The 26,187-nt window shown below is 41.7% G+C and overlaps 1 pseudogene; it reads right to left on the bottom strand.

Moving 5' to 3' along the window:
- Nucleotides 1-4,875: 4,875 nt before the first annotated feature.
- LOC141798081 (galactosylgalactosylxylosylprotein 3-beta-glucuronosyltransferase 1-like) lies at nucleotides 4,876-22,241 on the bottom strand (annotated as a pseudogene).
- Nucleotides 22,242-26,187: the final 3,946 nt, after the last annotated feature.

Genomic DNA, 26,187 nt, shown 5'->3' with positions numbered 1-26,187 from the left:
TTACCTCCGAAGCAGAGCTCCAGCGGGTGAAATGAGTTAATATATCCTGGGCAAATTCTACATGAGTTTGCTTCTCTCCCTTTTTCCAGTTCCTGAACTTTTGCCTGTATGCCTCTGGAACTAGTTCATAAGCTTTTAGAACTGCAGCTTTAACTTTAGTGTAATCATTACAATCAACAGAACTAAGGGCAGAAAAAGCTCTCTGGGCCTTACCTGTGAAAATGCATTGCAGCATCATCGTTCTATGACCCTCTGGCCATCCTCTACTCTCTGCAACACGCTCGAACAATGAGAAAAATGTGTCTGGATCTTTCTCATCAAATCTAGGCAGAAGACGCAAGCTTTCAGCAACATCAAAACCAGTAGCTCCACCTCTACTACCAGCCAACAAAGATTCACGTGCCTTCTCTTCCTTTAACAGCTCCAACCTTAGCTGCTCTACTTTAGCTCTCTCCCTTTCCAATTCTATCTCCACCCTCAGTCTTTCTTTCTCAAACTCAAGCTGTAACCTCTCTCTCTCTAATTTTGATTTCTCCTTCTCTAGCTGCAGATATTCAGCTGACAAAATACCCCCACCAAGCTCAGAACTGACCTGACCTGGAGCTGCTGGAGCTTGAGCTACTTCCAGCAGTCTAGCAGCTACACCTAGCTCCTCAACAATGCTCCTCAGCTCTGCCTTTCTTGGAACTTTGTCAGTTTTTGACCAGCCTAAATAAACTGCCAAATCAACTAGATCCGCTTTAGTAAACTGAGTCAAAGTAGTACGAGACGGCCTTTTTAGAAACTCAGATACCAAAGTATTACTGTGCTCAGGCTCCACGTTAGACATAGTTACCCTATCTAGCCAACACATCCAAATGGATAATAAAAAGAACGAATAAACAGACAAGGCAGTCTGAGTGACACAGTACACAACCACAGGGAGATTGAGTAATTATGGAGCGCCCCCTCCTAACTACCTAACCTCAAAGCTGGCTAACTGATCCCTAGTCTTCATGTGCGTACTGGCGGTGGGTATTTATGCACCTACAAACCGTCTGTATTGGGGAGACAAACTGTCTCAGCCAATACTTCGGGGTGCTCCCGAGACAACTGCTGCTACCCGCACGGACAACACACAAAAATAACAAACAGCCCTGAAAACAAAAAAATAGCAACCCCTCCTTGTGAGATGGCTGCTGCTACCGCCTATCTGGGGGACAGACTAAATGCTCCAGCCAGACAGCAAAATAGCACAGCTACCCAGCCACAATCCTCCCCACTGTCATGCACTGCATAACCCAAACTCAATAGTCTACTTGAATGCACAATGACTTTACAGCTAGAGAAACTAGAGAACAAAAAAGTCTCAACCCTCCCTGCTTAACTAAACTACCGAATAAACGTCACTGTGGGCCTCCCACCCTCGCTAGACTCCTTAACACCAACCAAAATGGTAATCTTTAAGGTTCAATCCCTACCAAAGGAGATTGAGCCTTCTCTGTTGTGGCTCCTAAACTGTGGAACACATTACCAGTACATGTGCGGACTGCGACCAGCCTCTCCACCTTTAAAACACAGTTGAAGACAAACTTATTCACCTTGGCCTTTGGTGGAGTATAGCCACTTTCTTTGGGACTTTTATTGGTTTTACTGAGCAGTATGCACTTTTGAACATCCCTTTTCTTATTCCTTTTATTTGTTTTATTCTTTTATTTTTATTTGTTTTTATTACTTTTATTGTTCAATTGTTTTTATCATGTCTGCCTTTTTACTGTAAAGCACTTTGGTAGCCTGCTGGCTTTTTAAATGTGCTATATAAATAAAGCTGACATTGACATTGACATTGACATCCACAGGACATCACCCTCTCTGCGACATCCAACGGAGCACGGTCCTAAACCGCTGAGTAATGCCAGTGTGTGTGTAAGCAGTGATGCACCCACGTGGGAACCCCAGAATTCCAGGAATTTCCCTTTTGGGGAGCCTGAAACAGAAATCAAGCTGATTGTAAGTGGTGTGGGTGTGGATGAACTCTTGAACCACTATACGTGAGAGGTTTGTGTAAGCATTCTTTATTAGCAGTTAAGAGCAGCAAGCGTTCTTCGTTGCACAGAGCATTGTGGAAATTTACTCCATTGTGTGAAATAACTTAAGCAGCAGCAACATAACATAGAAAACTAGTACCATCATATAAAATACCTGGAAAATATAATATAAAATACCTGGAAAATATAAAATACTTTTAAACCAAAAAATAACCCATAACTGCTTGACTTTAGCTCACATCAGAAGAAGGCAAAACAAGAAGGAAAACCATGAGTTTTGCGTCTATATGTGTTGCAAAAGAGCTATATGTGAGTGTTTTAAACCTTAGCACAATTGTGTATTTACACGAAGTCAGGGATTGAATAACGGTCTTCTGGCTCATCTTCCCCAGGGAGAGCCTCTCCGGGTCCAGGCTCAGAGGTGGGAGCTATAGGAAAGAGTTCAGTTGGATGCTGCAGTAACTGATGTGGCGGTGGTGGTGGATATTTATCATTAATGGCTGAGGTGATACATTTGGGGCACAGTTGTCTAATGCAGGGTATGCAGCAACACATGAACAAGGTTAGAATAGAGACCGCTGTTATTAATGAAATGAACACAGAGAATATCACATTTTTCCATGAACCAAGTGTTTTGTTTAGCCAATCATTGATAGGATTGTATATGCTGGAGTGTTCAGCTAGTTCATCAGACTAGCTAATAGTATAAAACTGTATTATACGTAATAATGGCCCTCATTTATCACACCTGTGTATGCCTGAAAAATGGATGTACACTCCTTTCCACGCACAGATCAGCATTTACCAATCTGAACATGGGCGTCAGGTGCACTCAAATCCCACGCCAGGTCTGAGTTAATGCAGGCAAGTTTCATGTCAGTGGGGAGCGCGGTGCAGCGAGGGAAATCCATCTGTGGAGGAGAATTATTACATCATATGAGCACAAAACATTTTCAGACATAAAAACTGATGTTTTAAGGTTAATATTTAGATCCTTGAATGAGATATGACACCAAGAATGTTTTTAACATTTCGCTGTTTTTCCGCCAATCTTTAAAATACTTTGCTATGAAAGAGCAGGAAGAGCTGTCAGCTGATTTCTCCCCATAAAAAAATGTGTTTCCTTTATCGGTTTACTTTAGAAAAACAACGCGGCATCATTTCCTCTCTACCTCTGTTGCTATGGTGTTGTGAATTACCAGCAGAGAAGTTCCCTTTTTCCCGTAACATGTCCGTCCATGTCGTAAATTCCGTGGGTTGGACGAGCTGAACCTTGAATATTTAGGGGCGTGTTATGTAAATTACGATTATTTTCAGCCGCCACATTTATCAAAAGCTGATCAGGATCAAGATTGATAAATGAGGGCCAACATGTGTCAGCCAGTCTATTATTTTAAAGACAAAATTAATAAGATAAAACTTTGAATTACTACAAAAGGGACATTTAAAGCAGTGATGGCAAGAACATTTTTAAAGGGGACATATCATGTTTGTTTCTCCTTTTCACTATGCCAGACTAGGATGCCTGTAAAGCATTTCTGCCCTCAGTACAAGTCATTTAGTTCCTTCATTGCCCCACAATAGCGTTCTCAATATCCTCAGTTTAGGCCATTCTGAAGATCTCATTAAAATGCTCCATTTGGAGAATGACCTCCAGTAACCTCGCAATGTCACAGGCCTTTGTGCTCTGATTGGTCAGTTCTATCAGAGGGGTGGAGGGGGTAGAGCCAGGGGGCGGTTTTTGCAGCATGGCAGTATTTACAAAATCGCCACATTGAATGGAGCAGACCGAGCGAGTTTGCTGTTTGCCAAAACTTCACCGTAAGGCATTGATAGCACTAATAAAATGGCAGAGTGTAGGATACGTCCTTTTGTATTGGACCCCGAGTCAGACCCGGACGGTTCTGCAGCTCAGGAGGAAGAAAATCCACCTGGACACAGATCATCTCAGGACGCTTCAGTGTGGTGAGTCAGACCGGTACTGTAACATGTATAGTTTATACGTGGAAATATAGGCAGACTTCACCAATAAACTATTTCTATAACAGGGCTCCATCCTGCTCCTTCACTTTTCTCTGTCTGTTTTATCCATCATGCTGAAAGTGTAGTCTAAAGATCGCCTCTACCGTCAGTTCCTCACTATGTTAGCACCCAGTCAAGTTAGCCAGAGCTGGTAGGGAGCTTTATTTATACTCGGCTCTTGGTGGGTTTATCCCTCGGTGGCGGTTGTGTGACTAACTTACATCACAGAGGAGGAGCTGCTTTATCAGATTACTCCAATAAAAAGAAAGGATTCGTGTCGTCACGACAGTCGAAATCTCGCGGCCAAATGTCAATGACCTATTTTCAGAGGCATCAAATCTCGTTCTAGGATATCAGAAAAAATACAATATCTTATTTTTTGAAATTTCAGGGGGTGAAAGGTCTTGTTTTCAACTTAACTATTTTATATGCAAGTATTAAATCAGGGATCAGCATGATATGTCCCCTTTAACATGTAACTGATGGTAACTGCAGCTAATTGAATGGCACTGATTGAGAATTTACGAAACACATGTTAAAGTTACATTTTCTCATTATATAAAGGGTTAAGTTATAACGTCCAAAGAGTTTCAGAAGGTAAGCAAAACAGCTTATAACACTTACATTTAAGGGACTTGGTTATAAATGATACATCTAGACTTGTTAAAACTAGAAAAAAAAATGTGTTTTCCATTTTTCCTCAAGACTTCTACAGGTAGATCTTGCATTCACACCGGTTGGTGACCACTACTTTAGAACATGTGATAAAGGTGACTGAAAACACTCCAAGAAATAAAATATTATACCGTGGTGCCAGGAGAGAAGGTCAAACCTCTGCATTGGGGTCTGCGAAACCTTGTCCCTCTGAACTCACGCGTGGTGTCCGCGACTTTGTGTGCCAGACGAGTATCTGGTAAGAAAATGGAACATAAATGACAGCTGCATTAGTAACACGCTGTTGATGCACTTCTTCAGTTCACTCTGGCCCTTTTAGCTCCCCGCCCTGCTTCATGTTCTTCAAAACAGTCAATCCCAGTTACAGCTCCAACAGGGCCTCTATGTGTAAAGAGCTACTTGGGCCTGAACCCAGCATTAGACCAGAGTAAAGAGAGACAGCATGAGTGTGTCATTTTACAAATATGTCGGAGTCTGTGCAAAGTCCTCTCCAGACCGTGGGGTGATGGTTTGCTTCATGACACGTGACTGCAGATGCTGTGTTACAGTGGGACGTCTGTTCTGCTCTCAGGTTTTAAGGGTGTGTCGTTGTGTTACTGAGCCTTCAGACTGGGTTCATTTTGCCCACGACACCAGGCAAACACCCGGGAAAAAGATGGCAAGAGGAGCAGGGGCGGGGAAAGAAGAAAGTGTCAAGCTCATTTACCCGCTCCTCTCTGTGTTGGAACTCTCCCTCCTTTCATCTCACTGTGGCGGCAGATGTGCCAGGAGCCTACTCCCTCTTTGCTCAGGTGTGTGTGTGGGTGGGTGGGAAGTTAAAAGTCACGCTCACATCTGAAGTGGTAGACTATGGGTGCTTCCCAATGTGCCAAAATGCAGTCTCCTATCTCCTCTCTCCTCCGCAACACCGGACGTACTTTGTGAGCAGCCATATTGGAGGACATTCCAAAGCGCCAAATGTGCTCGGAGGAGAGAGGAGAGAGGAGAGAGGAGACTGAGCTGGAGGAGGCATAATCGAGGAAATACAAGTGCAGGCTTCGCGGAAGTCTTTTCACTGACAGACATGCCCCCTTGTGACGTATCAGAGCCGGCTATAAAGCGTCAGCTGTCCACATGTGTGAAACGTGAGCTCCATGGAGCAAGATAAGCTGTATAAGTGTGAAGCCTGGCTCACACTACAGGGTTCTCACCCCGATTTAACCCAGATTCGGTCCTCCCCACAATCAGGGAAGAAATCTGGTCTGGGACTAAAATCAGCCCCGACGTTCGGCAGAGATTATCTTCTAGAGTGAGCTGTTTACGGATGAATCTTTAGCCCAACGATCGTCTCACAGACTCGTCGGAGCCGCCCCGATAATTTTCAAACATGTTTGATAATTATCTGGATGATTACAACATTCATTCTCACTGAAGATAACAACAGACAATTAGAAAGAGCCCCAGAGACCGGACAACAGACAACAAACACGCTCAAAGTGCAACTGAAAGGCTCCAGTCAGCTGACTGCGCGCTCCACTGGCCCACTCCAGCCAGTTCAATAATGCCTTTAAAAATAAAACATAACCACGCCATTTTCATGCAGTAGCAAACTGTTGTTTTATCAGTGATTGATGTGAGATCATGCCATTATTGGCTGATACAGCAACAGTTTCTCCTCTGTCCCTCTGCGTGCGAATAATGGATGAAAGGCACCGCTGCAGACAGCTCCACTTCTCTCTCCTCCTGTCCCACCAGTGCCCTAAGCAGTGCTTATAGCAGAATAAACACATTATCTATGAACACAAAGTGGCCCCAATATAAGCATTAAAAACTATCAATCTGAGCCCTGGGAAAACGTGACATTTTTCTTTTTCATTCAAGAAGATATTCTTGTTAAACTGATCTAAAAGTGAATATGAATTTTCTGCGGTCGAGCGCCCTGTTGTTTTCATTATTTTCCTTAACTTAGTTTCTTCCGTGCGTTCAGACCGGTTTATCCAGCTGTGACGGCGTCATCACTAAAATACGTCGCTTCATGTGACATCTCAATGCTCATAAAATGAACCTCCTCGTCTCCTCTCTCCTCTCTTCGTTTCCTTGCATCTCTGGCATGCATCTCTGGTGGGCGGGACTAAGACGCAAGTGGAGGAGGCGAGTGGAGGAGGCGAGGATGGAACTTTGGAGCTTTGAGAAGCACCCTATGAGGAGAAGACATGCCTATGCATGACTTTACACCCCCCCCCCCCCCCCCCCCCCCCCCCCGCCTTTCTGTCCATCTCTGCACTCATCTGTAATCAGTGTGACGTCCCCATTCCCTCCAAATCTGCTCTCTCCACCACTCCCTGAATCCCTTTCTTTCATCTACCTGTGAATGGCCAGGAGGGAGCAGAAAAACATGGCTGAAAGTATCTCTCTTCCCCTACTTGTCCTTCTCCACCTCAGTCTCAGTCTCAGTGTTTGTGAGTGTTTGTGAAAGTGATTGCAGTGTGGATATTGGCTAGCTAAATACGGAATTAGATTTGTGCCAAAATGGATCAAACAAAAAAATAATAATAATTTGCAAGAAAACTATACTCAAATTTGAGAGATTTAATCTAATTTAAACATAAAATGCATTAGTTGCAATCAAAATATGTGTGTAATTGTGTAAATAATTAGCCTTGTACTTTTCTTATCATCAGTTCCTTTGTTTACAGCTCTGTCTTCTTTCTCACTGATCAGACTTTTGTTCTTAATGTCAGCTTTCCTGTTTGTGCTGCCTGACTTTTTGATTGCAATTTTTGGCACAAACCTCTCAAGTGGGTGGGCTTTGTGAGGAATGTGTCCCCATTGGCTGACTAGTTTTTGGGGGACACCCTTTGAATAGTCAGCGACAGTAAAATAGCGGTTTAGAAATAAAAAAGTTCAGGAATCCTTTTTTAATCCATGCATCATCACTCAATTGATATTCAATTGTGAATCAAGAAAAAAAAAATTATTTTTCGAGATTTGATAATATAGATCACATAAGGCGTTTTGGGCTGATTTTGATTTTATAATTTAATTACAACAAACATCGTGACCCAGATGTTGTAGCTTGTCTGTCAGGGGTGGTAGATGCACACACGATGATGGACAGCAACATTTGGTTCAAAGGAGCTAAACAAGTGACTCTGAAGGATGACGACATGATAACTGAAAAAAATCGGCAGGATTTCTCAGGTATGTTTGTTTTTACCCAAAAAATTTGCCATATGTTTCTCATTAAGTTGCAGAAAACAAGTGGCCTATTGACGAAGGAAATGAACATATCCACGGCTCAATATGCTGAGGGTGCTTTAGCAGCTGTGGGTCGATTGTTTGTATTGTCAGTAATCAAATCACAGTGTCCTGCCACAACAGCTCTGTGCATTCTGTTGAGTTTTCGGTAACGCTTTGTATGAAGGTCCTGTAATAAGCATTAATAAATCCTTTGTAGGTAATTATAAGATGCTTATTCACATTATTATTTGTTTATAAATCTATATAACTGATTAATAAGTGTTTAATAAGGTCACTGTAATAGTTAATACAAGATAACTTAATCTATAAGCTATATGGAACCTAACCCTCTTTTTTTTTTGTCTTCTGCTTTTGTCTTTCATTAGCATTACCCCAGCCCTCCCCCTAAACCTAACCATTCAGGCCCCCATGCCTAAACCTAACCTGTGGGTCCTCGCGCCTAACCCTTACAATGACCTTATTAAACACTTATTAAGCAGTCTTATAAACAAATAATAATGTGAATAAGCATCTAAGAGTACTTACAAAGGTCTTATTAATGCTACTAACAGGACCTTAATATAAAGCGATACCGAGTTTTCTACTGTCAGCTGATGAAGTGATTGATGGTCTTGATTTGGTGGCAGTGTATAAGGGCTTCAGGTTTAAGTATCCCATTCATTAGGGTGCAGTTTTAGTGAGAAATGAGCGAAGCGCACCCTTGATACATACACATGGCTTGAGCCGTGTACATTAGTGTGATCACAATGTGATCACATGATCCCCTTTTTTTTAACATTTTGTAACCACTTTGAAGTATATTCATAATATTTTTCACCTGTAAAACACAATATCAAACACTTCATGAATGGTTTAATCAAGCAGGGTCTCTCAGTGTGATGTTATGAATATTAAAAAAATATATGTGATGTATCTTCTGACAAAACATTCAAAAAGTGACTAACCGAGAAGCACACATGGAATAATTTGGTTTGAGCAGTGTTTGATAGGACATTACCAAATAATTATCCTTTATATGCAGGTTTTAGAGCAGAGTTGGCTGTGTGAAGGTGCACGCGTTTTAAATGAACTGAAGGAGGACCAGACCACAGCACCCTCAACACCACAACTTCTGACAGCCTTATATCGATTTCCTTCTAAAAAATGCTATATTTCCTGCAACTGAAAAAGAAAAATATGGCGTATTTTAGAAGAAAATAAACATACTTGAAAGATCCTGTCGATTTTTTCTGATGTCATGTTGTCATACTTAACAGTCACTCGTTTAGCTCCTCTGAACCAAACGTAGCTGTCTGTGGGTGCTTCGGGGCCACTCGTACTTAATGTTTTGTGTTTTTGATTCATTATTGAACATCAGTTGAGCAAATGATACATGGATTAAAAAAGAATCCTGAAGTTTTTTGTTTATAACCGCTGTTTTACTGTCACTGACTATCCGAATGGTGTCACCCGCTGCACAGAACAACATCAGGTTTCTCCCCCAAAAACTAGTCAGCCAATGGGGACACATTCCTCTCAAAGCCCACCCACTTGAAAGGTTTGTGCCAAAAATTGCAATCAAAAAGTCAGGCAGCACAAACATCTAGCATTAAGAACTAAAGTCTGATCAGTGTGAAAAAAAAAACAGAGCTGTAAACAAAGGAACTGATGATAAGATTTAATTACATATTCATATCATACATATTTTGATTGCAACTAATGCTTTTTTTTTTTTTTTGCTTGAGTTAGATTATATATTTCAAATTTGTATTTTTTTTTTTTGTTTGATCCTTTTTGGCACAAATCTAATTCCATAGTCAAAGCCCTCTGGCTGACTTCTGTCTGCACAGAGAGGCTTAGTGACCCGGACCAAGAGCTGTAAGCAGGACGGGCATGGAGAGGGACGTTGATGCTCCTGCTGCCTACAAACTTTTCCTCCAGTGTGTGTGCTTGTTTGGAAGAATGTGTGTGGGCAGTGTGGGAAAAGAATAAATGAATTTTAACCTGTAGCAATAAATTCACACTCATTTACATCCTGACCACTGCAGAACCATCAGCTGTTGATGCTTAGGGAGCTCTCACAGGTTAAGCTAGTAAATCTTTAGACTTTTATGATATGCATCATCAAATACATGCTGCGGGGATGCTGCTGTAACTTTTAGGCCACATGGTTTTACATGTCACAATGGACGATACATAACTTCTGCAATATGTGACATTTAAGGGGCCTTACTCTAATTCTGTGGAAACATTGCACATCGTGTATCTCATATAAAATATTACATATACATTGCGATGTATCTAGTAAAAAGTTGAATTGAACAAAGAAAATTTGTTCCAAAGCAAACACACGCCTGGTTAAAGTCACATAAATCATATGTTTACAACAGTGTGTGTGAGTCCCCAGGCCAGAAGGTGGCGCTGGAGCCCAACTGAATAGATCCTCCTTTATCTTTGAGACAGGGGATAATTAGACAGCTAGCAAGCTCTAGTAGGCTTTGCATTGATTAGATATGTTTAATTAAGTAATATCAAGTTACATTTTGCTGTGGATTAGGTTCATGACTTGTGATACATGAGATGGTTTGCCAGTTACATTAAAAACTGCATTTTTGTACTTTTGCTCATTTAGGACAGCACTGTTGGACTTCTACTCAGGAAAGGGATTATGAAAAATTTCTTCAGCAGCAAATGCAGCAGACTAGTTTCACTCAGGTCCATACTTTACCATCTGCACAAACACCCAAACACTAAGGGCTCTAATTTCGTGGCGCAGCGCAGGGGGCGCAAGCCTGGCGCAGCCTGCGCAGTGCTAATTTCGTGCAGCGCACCGCCGTGCACTGCCAATTTGACAATTTGGTAGACCGTCTGCGCACAGGTGGGTGTGACAGCGCGCCAGGGGGAGTTGACGGCGCACCAGGGGGAGGTGTCAGCAGATTCATGTTAGCGCAGTGACAATTTCGTGCCAAAAAAGTGCGCGGAAAGCTCGCCAGCTCCAACCTGGTCTATTTTCGGCGCAAGGCGGAGCGCACCCCACGCAGCTGTAATTTGGTGACAGGCGCACATGTGCGCACATGTCAACAAAGCCTCAGAGGCAGGTTTCCAGAGTGTCAGGCACATTTTGATGCAGTAAACAATCACAGCAATCACTATTTAATGTAACCGTCTGAACCAGCATATACATTTGTATCTATATTAACTGTCCCGTCACATCTGATGTCAGATTAAAGCCGTTTGTCATAATGGAAAGTTAACCTGAGGGCAGCTGGAAGTTTGATGCACATCTTACGATTAAACAATAAACAGCCTTAACATCTGATACTGAGTATATCTGGTTCTCTCATTTCATTTAATTCAAAGAAAAGATGAAGAAAAAACAGACAAAATAAATGTTTGTAACTCAGGATTTACACGTGATTTCCCATATTTCTCTGTTTTAGTCTTTATTTTTAACGTGATCTAAAAAGATGGAGTACATTATTGTAAGGAGGATGAGGCGGAGACACTGGGAGAGTATACAGTGTATCACCAAAGGCTCTGCTTGGTGATGACAAACCAGGAGTGCAGGTGGATCAAAAGTATTCTGAATGGATAAGCCAGCTGTGTAACTGTCTCTTAATTTTTTTACTCCGAATAAAGACAAAGGAACAGATTAAATCTGTCCCGGGAGCTGGCCCACACGGTGACGCGCGTCGTGTCCTCGGATGCGCCCCGCTGTCCATTGACCTGCTGCAGGCACAGCGGCTCTGACTGTCTCCGCTACCAGCACTCTCTCCAGCACTCTGGAGATCACTCAGACCAATCAGACGCTGCGCCTCAGTCGCAGGGCATTTAAAGGCGAGGAGAGGCGCTCATTTGATTGGTGAAAACAGCGCTCGACTGTGTTAAACCCACTCATGGCTTTTCTCCTCCCTCTCTGCCATTTGCGCGGAGGGAGGCGTGGACGCGCAGCTCTGCGCTCATGTGCGCCTGTACTGCGCCTCTCTTGGCACTGGAGGAAACTTGCAAAGTGCGCCGGTCACGCCGGCGCAGGGTAGGTGCGCCTGCGCCTAGTCTACGAAATTAGAGCCCTAACTGTTCAAGTCAATCTGACCAACATGAATCATTGTTAGAAGAAAAACTTACCTTAGTGCAATTGGCTGCTTTAGGCTCCAGGTCTTTGAATGTAACAAGCTGCTGAAGCAAACTGGTCTCCTGGTAGCCTGATCTCACCCTAAGAAGCTTGAAATATGCATGTGGCTTGAAAAGGATGAGTCTCAAGTTGATGGCAAAGCCGGCCATGTCAATGGCAAAGGGCCGACCTGGGTCGAACAACACCTTCCAGCCGTAGACCTTCCCAGCTGCATTGACCTTGACGGACTCAAACCGCACGCCACCCGAAAAGGCCACAGGCCAAACTGAAACTTTCTGGGTCCATCTCATCTAACAGAAGGAGAGTTGGAGGAGAGAAGAGGAGGAAGGAAAAAGGAAATTAGTCCACTGAACACATAACATCTACACACTCTATTTGGGCATCAGTGTGCCATCTTGACAGCAGAACGCGGACGGGGGGTTTATTCCAACTGCAGCTATGATTTGTTCTAAAATCAGCGGATTTTAACCATGCCACTGTATTAGCAGCTGCCACACAACTATGGGCTGCTGATTTTAAAGTTGCACACACTACAAACAACATTCCTCCACATTTAGCACTAAGACATCCCTTTTCATGCAGACTAAGAGGAATATTTGTGAACTATATTGTTAATTTTTATATATAAATGTTCAATCAATCAAATCAATCAAAGCTTATCTATATAGCACATTTCATACAAAGACAAATTGCAGCTCAAAGTGCTTTACATAAAAACAAACAATTTATAACTGGTGTTTGTATATATAAATATAAATCTATATGTTGAATATTATCTAAATGTATAATGTTAATTTGTTAATTTTATAAATAAATAAATATTTAGCTTCTTTTCGAAACACTTAGTTTACATTCTAAATAGTTAGATAGGATTTTTTAAATATTTGAAAATGAAATATTTTCTGCAACAAAACTTCCAAAAACGTCTCCTTTACATTTTAAGACAATGGTTTAAGCAAAATCATTTTCGTTGTGACGTTTTGTGAGCGAGGAGGGAACGCAGTGGATATGAGATTGTTCTTTAGTGAGATGTTGCAAAGAGGGGGGAAAAAGCTGTCTGTGCTCTTCATGGCACAGGCTGGCTGTCTGTGCCCCATATGGCACAACCCATGTGTCCTAATGGTTTTAACAGTGTGTGTTATACATGAGTTGTATTGATGGGCTTTACTATGTTGGCCAATTTTTAAGATAAGTATCAAAAAGATTCACTGAGACAGCCGGTTTGTGCTGTGGGAAGCACAGACAGTCTGCGCTCCTCTGTAACATTGCACTGTACAGCAGGGTCTCATATCCACTGCGTTCCCTCCTCACTCATGGTTAAAAAATGCCTGAAATATAAAGGGTCCTCAGTGGAACTCCCTGTGTGTGACCTAGATGAAACCCTTTGAGGGTGAAAGGGTTCTAGATTGAACCCTCAGTAAGGGTGACCAATGAACCACTGCACCACTGCAGGGTCCTTCTCTCATAGGGGGTTCTTGATGAAACTTTTCACAGATGGTTCCAGGTATAACCCTTTATAATGAGTTATGGGTAGAACCTTCTGGAAGGGTTATAGGTGGAACATTCATAAAGGGTTCTAGCAGGAGCCAAAAAGGGTTTTTCTATGAGGAAAAGCTGTATAACCTTTACTTCACCAACTCATCAGCATTCATCCAACTCCCTGCTATGTCAAGCAGCTCATCACCTCTCGTCTTTAATGAGGAGGTGAAAAGGCTTTCCCCCCTTCTTTCTCTGAATATTTCAGCTGGAGTCACGGTAAAACCCTGATACCCTGTCTCTGAAAACTGAAGTGGAAGTAACATAAAGTAATAGCTACACAAAAGTCATATCTTATGCTCTAAAAGCACATACAGTGTGTTAAACAGGCAGTCTGGAGCGTTGGTTGTTGCCCTTCTTTCTCCTGCATCACTCATTCTCAAAGCTAACACTAAGGGCAGTGAGTGTGAAAAGTAACACATGCTAACCAGTAAACAACTATGTGGTTTGGGGATGAAACAAACTTTTCAGCCAGAGCTTTATAGTTTATGCAGGTCTTTACTGGGGGATCTACTTATTCCATAAAAAAATAATTTTGCATGAAAGGTTTAAATTTTTGCAAAACATTTCCAAAGAGGTTCAAACCAGTATGAGCCTAAACTTCTCACAGACTCCACCGTGGTTAAGAATTAGTGACACCTTAGCAATTTACTGCAAGTTAACAACCGCTCCAGTCAAACGTTTTGTTGCAAAAGATTTCTACATCTGATTAAAACTCTGTTTTCTATGAGTCAGGCTGTGGAGGCTACACTGTGTACCAGAGGTGGGTAGTAACGAGTTACATTTACTCCATTACATTTACTTGAGTAGTTTTTTTGATAAATTGTACTTTTATGAGTAAATTTAATTAACAATACTTTTTACTTTTACTTGAGTATTTTTGTGGATATATAACGCAACTCTTACTCCTTTACATTGCACTTCACGGCTCGTTACTTTTCTTGTTATCAAGGGATAACGCATATCCATCCATCCATTTTCTATACCGCTTATCCTGTTTAGGGTCGCGGGTGGCTGGAGCCTATCCCAGCAATCATTGGGCGAGAGGCAGGGTACACCCTGGACTGGTCGCCAGTCAATCGCAGGGCTGACACATAGACAGACAACCATTCACTCACACACTCACACCTAAGGACAATTTGGTGTGACCAATTAACCTGGTAAGCATGTTTTTAGACTGTGGGAGGAAGCCGGAGTGATAACGCATATACTTTTTTAAATTATTATTTTGGTAGATACACACTTCCGCAAAACGTTCTCCCACATCACCAATCAGAAGTCGTTATTCAGACCTCACGACCGCACAACTGCGTAGCTTCCGGGCTCGTATCTGTGGCGCGCATAGACCCAGCTGATGGACAGAGGTATATCTTTCTCTCTGGGTGTCTGCTTTCTTTGTCTGTCTCTCTCTCTGTCTGTCTGCTCTCTCATTTGGACACAGACACCTGTTATACTTAAAGACTGCCTAAATATAATCTACCTGGTTAGCCGTGACATGCCATTTGGAGGGCAGGTTAAAGGTTGATGTATCTTTTCACTGAAAGTTTGCAGGGTTGCTACCTTTGTTTTGGTTTTATGTTGTGGAAAAACTGCTATTAAAAACAGGTTTAAAAATTGGTAAACCTTAAGTTACATGTTTAGTTACAGTCATTCAGTATGTCTAATTTTTTATGTTAAACCTCAGGGACAGTCTAAAAGACTATTTTGCAAAAAAAATGCTTGAAACCTGCAACCTGCAGGAACGTGTGTCTTGTGATATAATTTATGTTTTATTTCATATAAAGATTTAATTTGTCATTTTAGTTAAAGAGGTTTACCTGAATATACACTTTATTGAATTTACCTTCATATTGTATGTCTGATTGAATTCATGCACAGAAGACAAATAAATCAGATGTTTCTGTTACTCACTACTTGAGTAGTTTTTTTTACCAAGTACTTTTTTACTCTTACTCAAGTAATTTTTTAGATGACTACTTTTAACTTCTACTTGAGTAATATTTTTCTAAAGTAACATTACTCTTACTTGAGTACACATTTTGGCTACTCTACCCACCTCTGCTGTGTACCTGCTGCTCTGTCTGAAACTACTGTTTCATCAATGACCTGGGTCTAAAAAAAAACAAAAAACGTTTGAATTAGTTTGTTGCAGTATTCAGCATGCTCAAATAATACTCTGTATGATTTTACTCTCTATTTACTGTGTTTTCTGACTATAAGATACACTTTTTTCATAGTTTGGCTGGTCCTGTGAATTACAGTCTGGTGACTTATCGAATAAATGAGGTGCTGCTATTAGATACTTGCATGGTGAAAGATGGCTCAATGCATACATGAGGACATTTATCCAATGCGGTTCATGTAAGTTGCCCCAGTCTAACCTGCAACACTCACAGAAGAGCAGAGTAGAAGTGAGAGGAGCACACATGGAGGAAAGAAACTGAAACGTAGCTCTGGTCAAAGATATGAGGTGATGTAGGAAACAAATTTCAACCTCTTTACATATTAACACGTACCAAAGCTAAATTTAAACAAAGTTTCTCTGGAAATACTGTAAACATTCTGAATCAGCTCAAATCAATGAGACTTATAGTTTGTGCACACATTTACACATTTGTGACGTGTTTCTGCAGCACACTCCAGCAACAACAGCCTCACAGAGACACAGCCGCGCACAGCCTTTGGTGATTGCAGCACCGGCGGATCGCAGCGTGTGCTGTGTGAATGCAATGATTGACTAGAGTGGTTTCTATGCGACGCACATGCTTTATGTGTGAATGAAGGGTTATAGTGTAATGAGTGGTTACCATATTTTGGGTTCCCTGATCAATCCCAAGCTGTTTCATAACAGCCTAATAGTTGCTGAACTTGTAACACCTTCCAGGTCACATGATTTACCCACTTTATGATCTGGACATACTTGGTACATACTTAGGACATACTTACTGGAACCTTAGATCAGTAGAGCAGCTTTTAAGTATTAATGCAGAAAAATGGACAGATTTTCATAATTCACGAAAGATGACATTCTACTATTGCTTTGTTTTTTTGTCCTTACAGACATTTTCGGCCAAATTACGAGGGTTTTTAAAATAATGTAGAAACTGAATGTTGCTAAAAAGCAGGAAGAGAAATTTAAACCAGCTCTGACCTCCTCAAACAGCTCCAGGGTGTATGTGTTGTCATCGTCAGCGAAGTAGACAACTCCTGCTTGGCTGCTGTTGGGGTTGAAGGTTTCCCTCAGCCATCGAAGGGCCAGATTCCTCTGCATGGTGCCCCTGGGGATTCTGATGTCACCCCTTGACCTATAGTGTACAGGTGACTCTACGTTAAGGTGGGTATAGTTAAGCCCACTTTGTCGCAGGAGTCTTCTCACAAGAGATGTCTTCCTTTCGGAGTCCTCCACCACGATCCAGTGCAGGTTCGGGACATTGAGAAAGGTGTTTGCTTGCCGTGTTAGCTCTGCCTTCTGGATCAGACGACTGTATGTGGGGGTGATGATGTAGATGATGGGCAGCACGTTGGACCAAGGTGGAGGCCGCCTGTACACATACTTTGAGGGACAGTTTTCCTTGCAGTCTTGACCCTGGCCACCTGCCTCCTGCCTCCCCTGGACACCATCATCTGCAGATTTGGGATAAGAAGACATGTAAGGCATTAGTGGGACCTTGGGCTGTGATAAAGATCTCTTTTACTAGTTGGTGACAGGCTGCAAAAAGTGAAAGCAGGCACTGTGAGAGGATAACACAGCTGATGGACAGAGAGACAGGGGGAGCAAAGGGATGGGAGGGGATAACTCCTGCTTTCCCCCCAAATCAAAAGCAGATATTGCCCCAGACGTTCTCCATCATGACTGTAACATCATGATGAGTTAGATAGGCCTTCAGACCCCTACCAAAAACATGTTGTAGCTCAGCTATCATGATGTTTTAGCTCATCAGTAACTTGACGTAAAGGTTCGATATTATGCAAAAATCACTTTATTATTAATCATTTTATTAAGTCTTTTAGTCAAAGTCTTTGTCTTTCCTCCCAGCCCACAAAATGTGATATTGACAATACCTGTACTTAGTAGTGCTTGTGAATGTAAAATCCTGACCTAAAACGAGCTGTTTGGATTTTGGGGATTTGCCGACCAATCGACCAATCAGGAGCAAGTCTGACCTGATCCCCTCCCCGCTGTATTAGAGAATTCTCTCCAGCAGCGGGGAGATGAATGCCAAAGTTGAAGAGCCATCACTGCTCTGTTTTTGTAATGTTACGGTAAGCGAGCTTTGCTGTTTTTTAAACATTGTGCACTCGGAGGTCAGTAGTCATGGTTACACAGCGGCGCTCTCAGTGACCCGGAAGAGCGATATGGTATCAGTGGTGGCTTACTTACATAAGAAGGTCATGCCCACTAAATCAGACTGTTCTGAACAGAGGAGCTATGACAGCCTGGAAACAATGCTGCTGTGCTTAGTTTATTGGCTTTTTGGACCAAAACATGTTTCTACCATTTCATGATGAATGATCCATATTAAACTGCAGAAAAGGAGCAGAATATGAGACCTTCAATAATTCTGAAGTCATAGGTGACTCCATCTTGGATCATTTTTTTGATTATTGATAGTCATTTCTTCTTTATTTATAGCAGTAGCACCTAGCACCCATTATTGCTGGAGTGTACACACCAAAGTCAAACCAACCAAGTCTTAACCACACTGTGGTGGAGACGTGACTCTTAACTAGGTGTATTTGTTTTGGAAATGAATGGAGATCAGATTGTTTTTTTAACTCTACTTTTCTTTGTTCAAGACAAATTTTAACCAGATACAACACCACAAGGTAAGGTATTTATCAACATTTAGGTAAAGCTATGCTTTGAAACATAACAAGCTAACTTTGCAAGTAGTTTAGTAGCAGTACTCACAGCCCCGTCCTCTTAAACATCTGTAATGTGTAATCGTAGTAAATCCTGCTTATGTCCTGCCAGTCATCTACCATTACCATTATTCATTTTATTGATAGACTCTCAAGTTTGAACAGACCACTGCAGAATAACTGCTGACTGTGGGTTGGAGTCAACATTAGCCCCTGTGTTGGCCTTGAGCTTGTGCTCCATCTTTCTCCTGTCTATCTGTCTTCTGCTCTTCTGTCCTTTTTCTGTCTAACAGTTACAGTTGTATGAAAAAGTTTGGGCACCCCTGACAATTTTCATCATTTTCATTTATAAATCATTGGGTCTTTGTACCAGCAACTTCATTTTAATCCATCAAATAACTGATGGACACAGTAATACTTCAGTGGTGAAATGAGGTTTATTGGATTAACAGTAAATATGCAATATGAATCAGAACAAAATAAGACACATGCATAAATTTGGGCACCCCAACAGAAAAATCTTATCAATATTTAGTTGAGCCCCCTTTTGAAAAAATAACAGCCACCAGACACTTCCTATAGCCTGTAATAAGTGTCGGGATTCTAGATGAAGGTATTTTGGACCATTCCTCCTTACAAAACATCTCTAGTTCAGTCAGGTTCGATGGTTTTCGAGTATTCAAATCATCCCACAGATTTTCAGTGATATTCAAGTCTGGGGACTGGGATGGCCATTCCAGGACATTGTATTTGTTCCTCTGCATGAATGCCTGAGAAGATTTTGAGCAGTGTTTTGGGTGGTTATCTTGTTGAAATATCCAGCCCCGGCGTAACTTTAACTTTGTGACGGATTCTTGAACATTATTCTCAAGAATTTGCTGGTATTGAGTGGAATCCATGCGACCCTCAACTTTAACAAGATTCCCAGTACCAGCACTCGCCACACAGCGTGATGGAACCTCCACCGAATTTTACTGTGGGTAACAAGATTTTTTCTTGGAATGCTGTGTTCTTCTGCCGCCATCCATAACGGCACTTGTTATGCCCAAATAACTCAATCTTTGTTTCATCACTCCACAGCACCTTATTCCAAAATGAAGCTGGCTTGTCCAAATGTGCTTTTGCATACCTCAAGCGACTGAGTTTGTGGCGTGTGCTCAGAAAAAGCTTCTTCCTTGTGCAAAGTGTGCTGAATCGTTGAACAATGCACATCCACACCATCTGATGCAAGATGATCTTGAAGGTCTTTGGAGGTGGTCTGTGGGTTGTTTTTGACCATTCTCACCATCCTTCGCCTTTGCCTCTCTGATATTTTTCGTGGCCTGCCACTTCTGACCTTAACAAGAACTGTGCCTGTAGCCTTCCATTTCCTCACTATGTTCCTCACAGTGGAAACTGACAGCTGAAATCTCTGAGAAAGCTTTTTGTAGCCTTCCCCTAAATCATAATGCTCAGTAATCTTTGTTCTCAGGTCATTTGAGAGTTGTTTTGAAGCCCCCATGTCGCCACTCTTCAGAGGAGAATCAAAGAGAAGAACACCTTGAAATTGGCCACCTTAAATGCCTTTTCTCTTGATTGGATACACCTGTGTGTGGAGTTCAATGCTGAATGAGCTCATCATACCAATTTTGTATTCCAATAAGAAGTAACAGGTATTCAAATAAGTGAAATGACAAGGGTGCCCAAATTTTTGCACAGCCTATTTCTAACCTTTGATTTAACTACATACAATTGAATATCGCCACACTTTAAGTGTTTGTCTCAAAAACACCCCAGTACTCAGCTTTGATTCGGAAATGAATGGCATGCCACTTTGATCATTTCCTGTGAAGAGAAAGTAAATTATTATGCAGCCTCAGAGGGGTGCCTAAACTTTTTCATACAACTGTAGGCTCCAGTGTCCACCATCACTACAAAATTAATCACAGAAATCGTTTTCAGCAGAGAAAGACACAGATCCCTCTCTACTAAACTTCATCAGCCGGCGTGGTGTTGTCATAGAGACTTTGACGTGCTGTAAATCAATCTTGTCCTGCTCGACCCGATCAGGCAGCTACTAAACAGCGTTTAGATCAACCCTTTTCTGTGCTGATAATCTCATTTTAAAGTGTGGATTATGATCAGGTATATATCTAGAAGGGAAACTTTTTCAAGATCACTTAGAAGGTTCCTTGAACCTAATAGGGGCTCAATTGAGTTATCTTTATGCACACACTGGTAATCTGAGTCCATGACCAGATATCTCAGCAGGGGCAGACAAACTTGTTGTTTCTTTTGAAAGATGGAGGTGATCCATCTGAATATACATGAAGAGAAAGGTGACTATTAACAGGGACTTCAGGTAAACATGCTGGATCAATGTTTAGTGTAGGGACCGAGTTTTTAGCTGATGATGGATAGAATATGATAATGAAATCATTAAGATGCTTAATTTCTTTTCATTGTGCTAATGGTAATCTTTTGTCACTGTTCTGCCTGAGTACCATTTGCACCTTCAACATAAGGACGATCTTTCTGCCGTGGATAGATTAACACAATCTGCTGATGGCCAGATGTTCAGCAGAGGCTGCCAGTGAGCGTGCTGCCAAAAACCCCTCCGGCTTCTCTTTTAAGAGCGTAAAGAAAGGAAGCAAGTGTGCACAGCTGGGTCAAATGACACTGCCAAATATCTTTTTTAAGCCCCATTGTGTCTTCACTTAATCCCATAAGATATTAAAATCACTAAAAAGCATTTCATTTTCAACACCTTTTTCATAAAAAAAGACTTAGAGAACTAAATGTTTACTCGTAGTGCTTTCTCATGCATTATTTTTTTTCCTTTTAGTCGACTTAATAGATTCTGGGTCTGCCCTTAGACTGTAACAAATAATTTTTTTTTTTCATCTGTCTTCACTTGTGTTGTGTTTAAGCTGTCTAAAGTGATTTTGTGTAAACCTGTTTCATGTGTTTAAAAGAAAAAAGAGGGCAAAGAGCATTACTTGATTTACTGTCTCTCTAATTCAGGCCTGTTTATTTTTCAGCACACTTGACATTTCACACCACTGGTTTCTGATCTCTGCGAGGCGTGTGAGTTTGTATATTAAGAACTCGGACTTATGTGCAACCATGGAAGATTAATAATCTAAGAAGCTCAGCAAGAAGAAAAAGAAAACTTCAAATTTCTGCTGAAACAAGCTCTGAAATTCATTTCCACAGTGTGAAATCTGGGAATAATGTGGGTCTTAATGGATAGCTGACATGCTGCTTTACGCTGACATGCTGTGTGGTTAAGCATATACCTTAGTTGCATAAAATTCTAAGACAAAGGAGTTTTCATCAGAGGCAGATCTTTCTGAACATGAGAGAATAATTCATATTGGACATAGTTAATTGATTTAACCTACAAATAAGAGCTATTTCTTAAAAACGTCTCCTCAGGGCTGGATAATAACAGTGTGTATGGTAATATTAACATCACAGTCTCCATCATGCATATAAAAATGAACACTGATGAGATTCATAATGACTGGACAAGTGTTATTGAGCTCTGATGAAGCCGATGGTCATGCTTTCTGAGTGGCTGGAAATGAACGGCCTGTTGTCTGAACCTGAAGTGTCGTGTTAGGTTCGAGGACCCACTTCAGGTTTGATATTGCCGGTGGAGTGTGCTGCATACCCTTGCGAAAGGCAGGAAGTGGAGGGATGGCGCCTTGGTGCCAAACAGTGATGAGTAACGTCCAGGGAATCACAATCAACACGATGGAAAGAATATCTCTTCTCTTCGGCATCTCCAGGACCGGTTATTTGGCTAAACGTGACCTGCAGAGACAAAACAGATGAATTAGCTCTAAATTCTTAAGTAAAGGTCAAAAATCTTTGACAACCTTAAAAAAACCTTAAAAGAGCATCAGGAATCAGAATTTGAGTTCATGTTGTAAAATACAAACAGTAACTAAGTCACTGTACACAATCTTTAATGAAAACCTGTAACACGTTGACCATGTTTGGCCCTTTGCCCTCAGGGGTAGTCAGGGATATTTTTGTCCTGCTAGGTCATTTTTTGCTTCATTTTTGACCACGTTTTGGTTGTGTTCCTTCACATGGAGTCATATTTTGTAAGAAGTTTTTTTTTTTCTTTTTTGTTGAGCATGAAAATTCTTAAAATTCAATTTTTAATTTTTGTACCAAAGGTCAATGATACAGGGTCAAATTTACGACCTTTTGAGTTGAACAGAGGACAAAAATGTCCTCTGTTGAACTGCTGTAAAAACAAAACAGAAGATTTTTTTCTACTTTTTTTGCTTTTTTGCTCAGATGTTTTGATCAACTTCAGTCCAAATTGAAAATACCAAACAGTTAACTATTCGAAGTGTTTTAACCCATTAAATCCCCATTCAAGTACATGATGGTGTTTTTTTGTCTTTTTTTTCTCTGCATAATGTGGAAACTAGAGCCTTAGTCACAACTCCATTACTTGCCAACAGTCTGGGGATGTTACAAAAATAAACTGGCATCATCTCTTTTTCAAATACATCTGAGGGAACGCTGCTTCTATGGCAGCGTATGCCTCAGTCAGCCAGTGAAGTCTGCATGCTGCATCAGCTCCAATGGTGACGGCTGCAGACTGTGTTTCCAGGGGCTTTGAAATACACTCATATAAACTGCTAATACGTAGGTCTGAGGGAACAAACAGCAAGAGGCCCGGAATCTTTTCACTGAGGCACACTGTTGTAATAAAAAAGCAAATTTCTTGCAATCCAGTCATGCAGTGGGGGGGTGTTTGTGCTTGGTGTGCACAAAAATTCCAAATGATCTATTTTCAGATGGCTCTGACTCAACGTCCACATTCAAAAACCAAAGCACCATGCATCTGAGGGGAGACGTTAGCTGTGTGAAAACAGAAACAGAAGGTGAATACCACAAACTGTCCTCATGGGTTAATGTAGATACTGCATCATTTGCCTTCTATGACAGTGACAAGCACGTACTGCAGCCACAGAAAGACCCTGTTGTTACTGGCACCCTGCTATTTCTCATGCATGTGAACTCACAATGACAATGTTGTTTTAAAAACACCACTCTCCTCTCCTGTGTGCCGTGCTTAAGTTTGTCTGAAGATCCTACATGTAACCATAGCTGCATTGTTTACATGTGAACTCAGCTGTTAGCAGCCTGTAGCATGTCAATGCTAACTGGTGTAAGGCCTGATGTCTTCCCACAAGGTGAGGAGAAGGAGGTGAGGACGACGTGCTGGTTCTCAGGTGTGATCTAAGAAGTGACGACATGGACCTGTCCTTCTATCCACCATTATCAGGAACGTAAAATCTATCTCCAATAAGATGGACGAGCTAGCTGTGCTAACCCAGTAACAGATGGAATACCAGAGGGCAGAGTAGCATCATGCTATTCACAGACATGGCTAATGGAGCTAACATCAGACACCAACGCCATGTTGGAAGAGCTTCACCTGCTGTGAGCAGACAGGATCCAGGAGACAGAGATGGAGCATGACTGAAGAAGCTCAGTCCTGGACCCTGTGGAGGTGGAGGCTGGCTGAACTGGAGAATGATGGACAAGCTGTCATCATCGATTTTCTTATGGACCTTTTTGCACTTTCAATACACTTTCTTACTTTTGTTTTCTTGATTGCTGCTGTGACTTCAATTTTGTTGCACTTGTTACAATGACAATAAAGTTCTGTTCTATTCTATAAGTTATAATAAATCACGCAGGCTACATGTTAAAGAACAGTGACTGGAACCTTAGCTGATTTAAATGTAGTCTAACCTAAATGGTAGTAAGTACCTCTGTGTTGTGTGCTTTTTTTCAGTTTGTCTCATCTGAGTTTTGTTTTACTATAATGTAGCAGAGAACTTTCCTCCGTCGCCACAACCAAGTGTAGAGGAACTGTTAACAAGGGCCTCTTCCCCCTCACCAGAACCCATCCGACTTGTTTATGTCTTTGGCACCTAGCCTGTGTGATGTGGCAAGAATACACATCACACAGGGAACGACAGCAGCCGACAGCAGACAATGAAGCTTGACAGCCTCTCACATCAGCATGAGTTAACCAGCTGTGAAGAGAACACCTGCTGCTGATTAACAAAGAATTACAGCAACAACACGTGTGTGAAAATGATTGTACTGAGTGTTGAACTAACACCGGGACCCCCTAAAAGAGACTGGGTGGGGGTGAAAACAAACATTTCCCCAGTGGGCAGAACTGACTTTGTTTTGTGAGGCCTCTAAATGATTCTGCAGCCAAAATATCTCCACTTAATAATCCACTTACAGATTTTTCCAGCCTTTTAAACACGTCCTGTCTTTAATTCATATTTCCTGCTGTTCAGAAATAGTCATCCAAAAGCTCTGTGTGAGTACAGAAACTACTGAACCCTACATTATAAAACTGCCACGGAAAATCACAGTGAACCTAACTCCCAGATGTACACAGCTTTGCAATCTTGTGTCAAATGGTCGCATAATATCTCAAACTGGTATGTTGAAATACCTGCCAATCTATTATCCATCCATCTGATGGTTGGAATATTACACTGATTGCGATCAAATACAACTGCTTTGTAGGTTAAAAAAACGAAAACAAACTTGTGTAAAAAGGACGAGCATTTCAAGCAAAAACACCATTTGATGTTTGCTATTCAACAAAAATTCAAAGAGCGCCTGTCCTGCATTTGTGCCCGCTTGTCTGTGCTTAAGTTCTTGACGAACGAACTGGCCAGAATGGATGCAGCAGATACTGATCAGGTTCGTAAAGCTCTGAAACCTGTTCTACAGTTCTACAGTTTTATTTAGCAGACACTTTTGTCCAAAGTGACGTACAGTACAAGTAAGAACTTAGACTGAAGGGAAAACCTGCAGCCAAGTTATTTGGCTGGAGGTGCTGTCATTAAGAGCAAGAAGAGGGACATTACTCTTCAATGTAGAGTAATGAAGCCATAACTGACCACAATTAATCACTGCAAAAATATAGTTCAACCTTCAACATCAGTGCTAATTATTGACTGAGAGCTGGGTCTGAGACCTTCTGACTCATTCTACCCCTGAGGACAAAGAGGAGAAGGATCAGATTAAGGGCTTAAATGTTTCCTGAACAGTTAAGTCTTCAGACATCTCTTACAAGTAGAAAGGGACTCTGCAGATCATATGGAGTTAAGTAATTGATTCCAGCATTTGGGAACAACAGAGGAGAAGAGTCTAGAGATTTAGAGCTTGGCTGGGAGCACCAGGCGTCTTTCACAAGCAGAGCGTAGTGGGCGAGAAGGAGTGTAGACCTGGATGAGGGACCTCAGGTAGGCAGGAGCCGTTCTTGTCACTGTTTTCTAGGTCAGAAGGAGCATTTGATTGGAGCCGCACTCATAGTGAGGCCTGCCAGGAGGGAGCTGTGGGAGTCGATGCGTAAAATCACAAGGGCCTGTACCAGAAGCTGAGTGGCCTGTTGTGTCAGGTAGGGTCTAATCCTCCTGATGGTACAGAGGGAATATCCACAAGATCGAGCAATACAGGCCACATGAACCTTAAAGGTCAGCTGGTCATCAATCAGGACACCCAGATTTCAGGCAGAGTTTGTCGGTTGATTGGAATCAAGCAGGACACTGACTTGTGGTTGAACCGAGCGACAAGCAGGAAGGACAATGAGCTCAGTTTTGACAGATTTAGCTGAAGGTGGTATTCCTTTATCCATGTGGAGATATCAGTCACACATCTGATATCCAA

Source organism: Halichoeres trimaculatus, unplaced genomic scaffold (genome assembly GCF_033239565.1).
Source record: "Halichoeres trimaculatus isolate MK-OKI-2021-1 unplaced genomic scaffold, fHalTri1.1 fHalTri1_scaffold_9, whole genome shotgun sequence".
In the NCBI taxonomy this organism is placed as follows: domain Eukaryota; kingdom Metazoa; phylum Chordata; class Actinopteri; order Labriformes; family Labridae; genus Halichoeres; species Halichoeres trimaculatus.
Note: the sequence above shows the minus strand (reverse complement) of the source record. Positions and strands in the feature narration are given on the sequence as shown.